Raw genomic sequence first — 10,132 nt, forward strand, 5'->3', positions numbered from 1 at the left:
ACAGCCATGGTCATAAAGTTTTCAGGTAATTTCAGCAAATGCATGCACTTCTTGATTTAATCAACACAAAATTGTTTAGTGATCCTATGAGTCAGGAGGTTTATTAAGTTAGGTAAAATCTCTTTACTGTTAAAGCCTACATTTACATAAAGGAAGTATATCCATTCACGAGGCAGTAGCAATGTTTATTTCACTATTACTTTCGACCAAGATCATCAAGTGGTTGCTAATAGGAAGCATCCACTAACTTTATATACATTGCTGTTATTGTTGTTATTATTTTTAAAATTTTACTTGTTTAGACAAAGTTACCACAAAAGAAAAGAGAAATAGATTCAGAGGGGCAGAGACAACTTCTATGTGTTGGCTTACTCCTCAGATAGCTGCAATGGCCAGAGCTGGGAGCTCCAATGGGCCAAAGCCAGAAGCATCTTCTCTGTCTCCCACATGAGTACAGGGTCCCGAGCATTTGAAGCATTCTCTCTACTGCCTCCCCAGGCACGTTAGCAGGGAACGGGATTGGACGAGGTGTAGCTAAGGCTTAAGCCAGTTCTATATTAGGTTCTGGTGCTGTAAATGAAGGCTGTGAGTGCTGCGGCATAGTGCCAGTCCATGATTACGTATTTAGTGATCACTATTATAAGCTGTGCATCAAATGTGATGGTGTTTAGTCCACTAAACTCATTGAATCCTCATCTAATTTTATCAGGTAGACACTTTTTAGTCATTTCTAGATCAAGGACATAGCTTAGAAATACTTAGTCACTTTCCCAGGGTCACATACCAAGTGTCAGAGTCAGAATTTTAACTTAGACCATCAGTATGATACAAGAATCTATGTGCTCTTCCCCACCTTTGCTTCCTCTCACTGTGAAAATAAGTAGATTCAGTTAAAAGTTCTGTTGTTCTTTTCTTTTTTTTTTTTTTTAACTTTTAACACTCAGGCAGATACAATAGGAGGCAGCTGAAGGGGCAATCACTCCTTAAAAGGAGGAAAATAATAGATGCCCTAGCTATTTTAAGAATTTTCATGATACTTGCTCAACTGGATTTTTCAGAATGCAAAATTTGAATCAATAAGCACCTAGATTCAACAAGAAAGATATAATTCCATATATTTTATGGATCAGATTCCATAAGGCAGGGACTGGCATAATGTTTCAGTGGCTAAATCCTTGCCTTGCAGCCACTTGGATCTCATTGGGGTGGCAGTTCATGTCTCAGCTGCTCCACTTCCCATCGAGCTCCCTGCTTGTGGCCTGGGAAAACCTTCGAGGATGGCCCAGAGCCTTGGGACCTTGCACCCATGTGGGAGACCTGGAGGAAGTTCCTGGCTCCTGGCTTCGGATTGGCGCAGCACTGGCCATTATGGTCACTTGGGAGTAAATCATCGGTTGGAAGATCTTTGTCTCTTCCCCTCTCTGTATATCTGACTTTGTAAGAAAAATAAAATAAACCTTAAAACAAATCATCCCATGGCATGGGGATGAAGCGGCCAAGCCTGCATCCTGGAGAGATCTGTGCCTGGCCATTGCTGACAGGTGCCACATTAGACTCATCTCCCCTATCCCAAATCCATTCCCTACCTAAAACCAAAACAGCATTAAAATGTGTGTGTGTGTGTGTGTGTGTGTGTGTGTGTGTGTGTGTGTGTGTGTGTATCTGATGAGACTATACCCTTGCTTAAAATTTCTTGTAAAGTACACTTACATTAGAATTTAATCCAAATTCTTGACTCTGTCCTACGTAAGCCTGAATAATTTAAGCCAAACTATCTCATTGTTTCTTTATCTTCCTTGTCCATTTTGTAGCCACATGGGGTACTTTTAAAAGTTTGTGAAGAAATGGAATTAAAAGACTGTTTTGGTGCATTTTAAAAATTATCTACACTTACAGTGTGTTTTCTTTTTCTTTCTTTCTTTCTTTCTTTCTTTCTTTCCTTCTTTTTTTCTCTTTTTCTCTTTTTCTCTCTCTTTTTTTTTTGGAGTATGTATTGTCCACAGAGTTTCTTAAGACCTTGAATTTAGCTCCTAAATTTTACCACCTCTCTCTCTCTCAGGGCCTTGAACACTTGGAAAATCTTTTGCCTGAAGTTCCCATCTGATTCCCTTTGCCATAAACAGCCCTTATGTATGCTCCTTTGGGTCAATGAAGTGTTACATTTTCAAAGCTGAATGGTCCGGCTCTCAAATAAAATTAACACCACTCTGATTATAACATGTCACACAGCCATATTCTGCCTTAGCATAGCCTATTTAAGCATTGTCAGTTGTATATTTAGTTGGGATTACTTACACTTCTCTGTCTCTTGGTTAGATGGGAAGCTCCATGAATTCAGGGACCACTTTCACTCCTGTTCCCCCATGTTTTATCTTCATGTCTGAAAAATAGTATTTATAACAGTCCATGAAATAGGACTGCTGTCAGGGGCTGCTGTATGTAGAAAAGCAAGGAGGTAGGTGTGCTTGAATTTAGATATTTATTCATTTATTTAAATCTTTTCCCTGTGAAGCCTCAGCAAACAAACAAATGAAAAAAGAGACTAAGTCCTGGACCAGGGGATTTCTCCTAGCTTCACACAGAGTTCACAGAAAACCTCTCAGACTGAGACGGAGTGAGGCAGAACCTCCAGGAGACAGAGGGACCCTGCAGCGCGCCAGCCCTGCTGAGTCCGCAGATTATCACACAATAGTCATCAAATATAGCTAAGTAAGTGGGTCAGCAGTGGGAGTGGCCTCTGCCTCCCTAAGCAGGTATGCGCCTGGGAGCTCGATTTAGATGAAGCTTCTTGAGATAGTGGAAGAAACCATGAAAAGGATTTCTCAAGTTGGGAGTCAGGGCAATGAGTCTACTGGTGTAGTAACAAGTGCAGAGGACTTGGAATCAGACATTACTGGTTTTTCACCCAGACCCTCAACCAAACTCGCATTTGATCTTGAGTAGACTAGAGAAAGAGAGACAGAGAAAATGGTTCCCCCTCAATAGATGAAGAAGTGCTGCTAAAAAAGCAATAACTTGTGCAAGGCGTCAAAGTTAGCAAGTGGAAGAGCTAGGACTTGGTCTCTAATTTGCCTGACTCTTACTATGGCTAAATTATTTAAAGCAAAAATGAAAACAACATGCATGCACAGGTATGCATCAATAAAGTTTAAACATTTAGGCTGTTATAAAAATTCTCATATCTTCCTACTTTGCTGAAGCTCACACATTTATTAAATGGCAGAGATGAAATTCAAAACCAGTGTTGTCATCTGTAATAAATGGTGCCTTTAACTCTCATTCATTCATTCATTCATTCAGGTATGACTATTGATGGTCCAAGACATATCAGGCTGGCAGGGAATAAGACTGATAGGATCCTAGCTTCCCTGGAAACTTCAAGGAAGACACATATTAAATAACATCCCTGCAAAGAGGTTGACATCCTCCCTGTTTTAAAAATCTGCCATTCCCAGCACCGTGCCCAATACACAAAAGTTGGAGTGACTTTATGCAATGTAAATTGCTTACCATATTACAGGTCTGCACATTTCTGTACGTATTCTTAATGCTTCACGTATAAAACAGAAATTTAAAATTCCCCAAATTCCTGACTTAGAATTATACATGAAATTGCATGGTCTGTGTTCACCACATGGTAGGCATCGAGTAAATGTGGAAACAGTGACTCCGTTCTGACATTTTCTCTGCCAATTCAAAATGAAATAATAAAAATAATGGTCTGCAGGAAAGAAAACAACCTAGTCCTGCATAGCAGAGACTAAAGCTTCCACTTTTTCTCAAAATATACATTCAAATACGCCAGGTTAACAGTTCAGCTGAGTAAACACATAGAGATACTGCAAGCATTTTTCCCCCTTAGTGAAGAAGGGCCCAGAGAGAAAAGATTCCAGGAAAGCGTAGTTAATGGAAGCCTGAAAGAGGATCCCAAGACTATATCAGTTCTGAGATTTCTAAGATGAGGGCTTAAGGAAACGCCAGCCATTAATACAGACTAATGATGAAAGGTGACAGGCATGACAAAGGACGAAGCGAACAGGAACAGGTTAAATGATTAAGTAGGCAAAAAGGCACAGAGACTCAGGTAGAAGTATGAATGATGGGGATGAATTAAGGATGAGTGGACTTGAACAAGAAAATGCGGAAGAATGAATGGGAAAAGAGAGACTTTCAAGGAGTATTGTGAGGATTTTGACTGTAAGAAGGATATGAAATGACTGCAGTAAATCACAGAACAAGAAGGAGTTGATTTAGAGTGCTGGGACAGGGTAAGTGGGAGGTAGCGAAAGCCAGGAGCTGGAGGGAAAGAAATAATAAATTTGAGAATTGTTAAGGGAAGGCATCAGAGAAGTACTGTGTTGAAGTAGAAATCAGTCAAATGCAAGATAGGAAAGAAGAACGACACGGTGATTAAAATGTTCTTACATTTTTCACAAAAGAGAAGTTGGAGACAATGGTAAACGTGTGCTCCAAATGAGACAGAGTGGAAATGTTCTGAACATGTAAATGAGAAATGGAGAGATGAAAGTAAAGACACCAAGGTCAAAGGGAAACAAACTACTGACAATTGCCGGAAAGCGCTGGGCACTTTCATTTACGCAGACTGAAGCAGTCACCTTTCCCATTACCCCCACCTAGAGGTAAAGGAACAAAGGCAAGAGAAGGAGTTATGGGCCAACTAGCAAGTGTTGGGGTGAAGAATCTGACTCTCCATCACCAGGAGAAGTCTGTGAGTCAAAGAAATAGACAACAATGATAGATACTGGAGAGTACTCCAAGAAGGTCAGAGAAAATTGAATTAGACAGTATTAATTTTTCTATGGGGCATGCCTTCCATACCAGCATCCTATATGATCCAGCCCCCTGCTATATGCACAGCAAACAGCTAAAGATAACCCAAGTGGTTGGATCCTTCACCCATACAGAACACCCAAGTGACGCTCAACTGGAGTTTCAGGCTGCTTGGTACTATGGCTATTTGAGAAGTCAACCATGGCATGGAAGATGATCTCTCTCCCTCTCCCTGCCCTCTTCACTGTAATTCTGTCTTCAATTGCATAAATCCAGAAAAACTTCTTTCTCATAAAATGTCAGAAATGAATATTATGAAAAACCGACGCAGGATTTCAAAATTGTTTCTTGTACCAGAAAAGCCTATGATTTTGCTTCTGTTTTTCCAGAGTTTTAAAGTGCCTTTGCATTTATGCTAATCTATTTAGATCTAGCCACAATTGGCGGGAACACTCAGGGGGTGTTGTGCAGTGAGTTAAGCACAGCACACCTGCAGAGTATGTGGTTTCAGCTCTGACTATGCACTGCTTCACACCCAGCTCCTCACTAAAGTAACTGGAAGACAGTGGATGATGGCCCAAGGAACCAGCTTCAGCCATCCCTGTTGCAGACTTGGGTACAGTTCTTGGTCCCCAACTTTGGCCTTGCTAGCCAGTTGTTGGGGAAAAGGGAAGAAAAATAGATGGAAAAATCTCTCTCTCTCTCTTTTTCTCTCTCTCTCTCCCCTTCCCTCTCCCTCCCTCGATCCATCCCTTTTTTCCTTTTTTGCCCTCATAGTAACTTTGCCTTTCAAATAAATAACCTCTAAAAAGAAAAGCTGCCAGTCACTCTTAATCTTGTCATTGATCCTAAACCAGCTGACTGAAGCTGGGTTCTTGGTAGGCAAAAGCCAAAAGAGTGTGTGGGGGGGAAGGTGAGGGATGCTGAGGGAAGGGAAGGAAACAGGATATGCTGAGTGATGAATGGAGTTAACCTGCTGCAGAGAGCAAAGCAGGATTAAAAGGACTACGTGAATCACAGAGAAGGCAATGATTGAAGCCAGAGAAAACTCATGGTGGAGATTTGTGGGTACAGAGAGGATTGATGGCGACTGAGCTTAGACAGAGTGCAGATAGAACAGCTGATAGCTAGCTCTCCCAGAACTGGAGTTTATTTGTGCTCTAGAGATCATCTTGGGGTTTAAGGAAGAAGATTTAAAAAAATTATTTGAATCATGGAAAGCTGGGAAGGGAGGAGGGAAAGAAAGAGAAAAATGAAGGAAAGAAAGAATGAATGCACAGACAGAGCAGGAGAGAGGAGAACCAGAAGTTCTGTTCTCTAGCCATGTGCCCAGTGTCAGTCTCAGATGGAAAATGCAATGAAATTATGATCTTTCATTGGACAGAGTGACACAGAGACAAACAGATTGAGACAGTCGTTTATCTACTAGTTGCTTGGCCAAATGTTCTCAACAGCTAGGGGTTGGGCCAGGATGAAACTAGGAGTCAGCAGTGCCCTCTAGGTCTCCGGTGTGGGTGACAGGATCCCATGTATTTGAGCCACTATTTGTTGCCTCCCAAGGATACATGTTAGCAGGAAGTTAGATGGGAAGTGGAAGCAAGACTTGATCTCAGGCACTTTGATAATGGTATGCAAGCATTCCAAAGGAAGCGTAAACAACTGTGTCTTAACACCCATCCTAAATTACTTTTAGTATCTATACCCTAGATTCCCTCATGGACTAGACTGTACACAGCAATAACCGAGGCATACTTGATCTTTTCTATTCAGTGAGTCAGCCTATTTGGAAAAAAAAAGCGTCAAGAAAATGCTATAATACATTTTAAATTATGAAAATGTAGAAGGAGTACAATTTTCAAAGTAGAAGAGATACGAAGGAAGTTAGTGGGGTTGGGTGGGGCATAGGCTGGTTGAATAACGTAGAGAAGGTGCCTTAATAGCCAGACCCAGAGATTAGTGAAAGAATGCAAGACAAAACCTGGAAGGAAATCTGTGCAGCAGAAAGGAGAGGCTTTGTGAAGGTGCTGGAGCAACCTGAGCTCCAGGCATTCCAGGAAGAGAAACTGTGTGGATAGGGCCAGAGCTGCGTGGGGGTGGGGATTAGATGGCTTAAGGTCTGCGGGGGGGAAAAACAGCAGGCAACACACCTTAAGACGATTGCATTTACTGATAACATTAATGAGAACCTCATACGTGCTAGACACTCTCACACACATGGTCTCATTTAATTCCCCTAATGATGCCCTAGAAGAAGGCGCTGCTTTTCCCATTCCACAAATGAGAAAAACAAAAGGCCTGGTTAAGGGCTGCTAAGTGACTTGACCCAGCAGGTGAATAGCAAACATGATGACTAAAGCCAGCCTTCCTGGTCTCCGCTTCTCTGACTACACCCTAAGCTGCCTCGGTCAGACGGTCAGGATTTTGTCAAGCAACAGAGATTGTGGAATGGCAGGGGGTGGAGAGTGGGGGAGGGAGGGAACAGAGGACTACCTGAGAACAGGGACTATGAAGTATGGAAGAGGGAGCATTACTGGGGGGATTGGAAAAGAGAATGAAAAGGAACTTCCTATCCCTGGAGTCGGAGATGTGGGTTCAGATCTCAGGGGAGAAACATCCTCATTGACCATACAATGTTACTGAGTGAAGACCCGAAAGGGAGAGGGGCTACAGAGGAACGGCAGGACAAGGACAGTGTGGGTAGTGAACTTGCAGCTTAGTGGCTAAGGGTGGGGACGTGCTGGTGCAGGGAGAAGGGCCAGTACAGCAGTCAGAACACGGATTTCGGAGTCAGACAAGCTTGTGTTCCACCAGGGGAGAACTTCATCCTTAATCAAGGAGCCTCCTGTTTCCACATCCATCAAATGGGTGCCAGAAGCCTTACTCACTGGGTTGGTAAGCTAACACATCAAGCCAGTTGCTGTAATTTACTGAGCACCCACTACTCTGTGTAAAGCACCTCCTATGATTAGTCCTGAAACTGTCCCCTTTTATTCCTCCAGCCATAGGCAGGAACTATCATTTACTATACCAAGTTGTGAAGCCATGGAGCAGGGTGCCATTCTAGACTTGACAGCTTAGCAAGTGCAGTTGGGTCCCATGCTTGCCCATTTCTGTCCTGTCTCCAATCAGTCTCCATCTCTCACACAGAACATCCCATGATTCCCTTCATAACTGCTGTCCTCACTGTTCTGTTTCCACATTCTGTGTTCTCAGTCAGGTGTCTCAGTTGCAAGCAACAGAAACCAATTCTGAAATAAAAATCAGAATTTCCTAGAGCCCGATTACCCAGAATCCCAAGAAAGAAATGGGATTTTTGTTTGGAGTTTACAAAGTCATGGAGACTACTTCAAATCATATCACAGGACTAGCTGGGTGTGGTGGTGGATATCGCCATAGTTGCAACCAACTGTAATAAGGAAATGCACATGTTGATACCAATGGCATTGGTCTACAAGCAGGGCTTTTATATGGTTTCCACCAGTAATGAAACCTAGACTCAACTGCCTCAACTACTGTTACTTTGGCACCAAACAGACTCCTCATAATTCCAGCTTTCTCCTCAATATCTGCGATACTTTCACCTGACTAGAGGAGTTTCGGTCAAGGGCTAATACCCTGGCTCCACTGGAGGATGAAAAACAATCTGGAAATTTCAGCTTCCTCTTTGGAAGTGGGCTGTTTCCTCTCCTATAATCATAAGGTGCTTCATTCACACAGGAACAGCCCACTTCCAAATGCCACCTTTAGCTTCGAATACTCATCTTATGATACTAGTCCACTATGGCTAGATTCACATGCCACCAACTCCAGGAAGCTCTCTTGGGATTTGTTTGTGCTCACACAGGCAGCACAAGTCTGTGTGCCTACCTGGTACCTGAAGTATTCTGTGCCCGTTCCTTCCCCGCACCCCACAACGCCCCCAGCAGGTGCTCACCATTAAAAGGTGTCTAAGGGCAAGGACTGTGTTTAACTATTTTGGCATCTCCACCTGGTGCCTGGTGGGACCCCAGATAATGGGTGATGAATGAATGAAAACACCAGTCTCAAGTTTTTGTGTCAAAGCTCTGTGAAGGACTGGCATCGACCGTGCCTTTCGTAAGGGAGCCCTTTTTTCCCTGGTGTGCACTTCTCTAAATGGACTATGTCAGCATATTTGAAGAAAGGGGCATAGAGCATCAGAAAGCCCTGTTGCCGAGGTTCGCGGCAGATTGTAAGGGCACAAAGACGGAGGGAGGCGGGGTGACAGATTACGGAGGGCTAAATGACCAAGCACTGGCATCAGTGGCCTTCCCTACCTTATGTTCACAGACCAGTCCACGGATACAGGTCGAGTACACCTGATGAGCCTCAGAGTGGAAGTGGGTCCAGCTGCACTCCTGCAGGGTTGCTTTTCACAGTAGCTTGGATGGGCGGGTTTTTCTAAGGTCCCTTAGGATAGAGAAATTGAATGGAAACAGCCGAAGGTTTGAAGTCAGGAGTTCAAATCTTGGCCACTGAGCTCATTAGCTGTGTGACCTTGGAAAGCCCCTTCACCTCCCTGACCTTCTGGTCAGTTTCCTCGTGTGGGCAGCAGAATTGTAACACCAATCTCCTTGGACTAGGTCATGTCAGAGAAGACGGGTAAACTTGCATTATGCATGGAGAATAGTTAATAAAAATTATTAAACCTGGCATCACAAAGTCAATCATGTGTTATCCTATGTCTGTTCCTGTCTTTATCCAAACTTACACAAACGTAGATATAACGTGATGGGGAAAGGAAAAGGACGGTGGGGGGAGGGGAGAGGTGGGAAGGGAAAGAGTGGCTAATGCATATAGCACAAAAGGCGCAGACTGGGAAGCTCTAGCGAGATGAGAAATGGCTCGCAAATTATAGGAGGGAAGCATTTATAAGATTAAAGTCAAGATGAGGAAAAAGGAAATGAAGGGAGAGATGAAAGAGAACATAGAGACACCGGACTCTGAAAAATAGGAGAGAGGAGGAAGGACAGCGCATGGAAACCATGTCCTTGCTAGGACCCACTCACGGCAGTCCCAGGGACAAGCCCAGGACCAAAGGGTACCATGAGAACCCAGGAAAGGGACTTAGCGGGGAAGCGCAGGGGAGCAGACTGCCCGTCTGGTCACCTGACGGAGGTCTAGCAGCCCTAGAGGGCCAGGCTGCTTGGAACACACGGCGCGTAGTAGGTCTCCATGTCTCACCCTTTTCAGGAATTTCACACAGACGGAAGCAGCAGCCAAGCTGAGCTGCTCCAAGCTGGCAGCAGGAATCAAAAACACAAGCGCGTGGGAGTGGGCTGGCTTGCAGGGCAGCAGCTAGAAGGCCAAGGTGGCTCTGCCC

The sequence above is a fragment of the Ochotona curzoniae genome, unplaced genomic scaffold (assembly GCF_017591425.1).
Source record: "Ochotona curzoniae isolate NIBS_2020 unplaced genomic scaffold, NIBS_Ocur_1.0 scaffold_3208, whole genome shotgun sequence".
Classification (NCBI taxonomy): Eukaryota; Metazoa; Chordata; class Mammalia; order Lagomorpha; family Ochotonidae; genus Ochotona; species Ochotona curzoniae.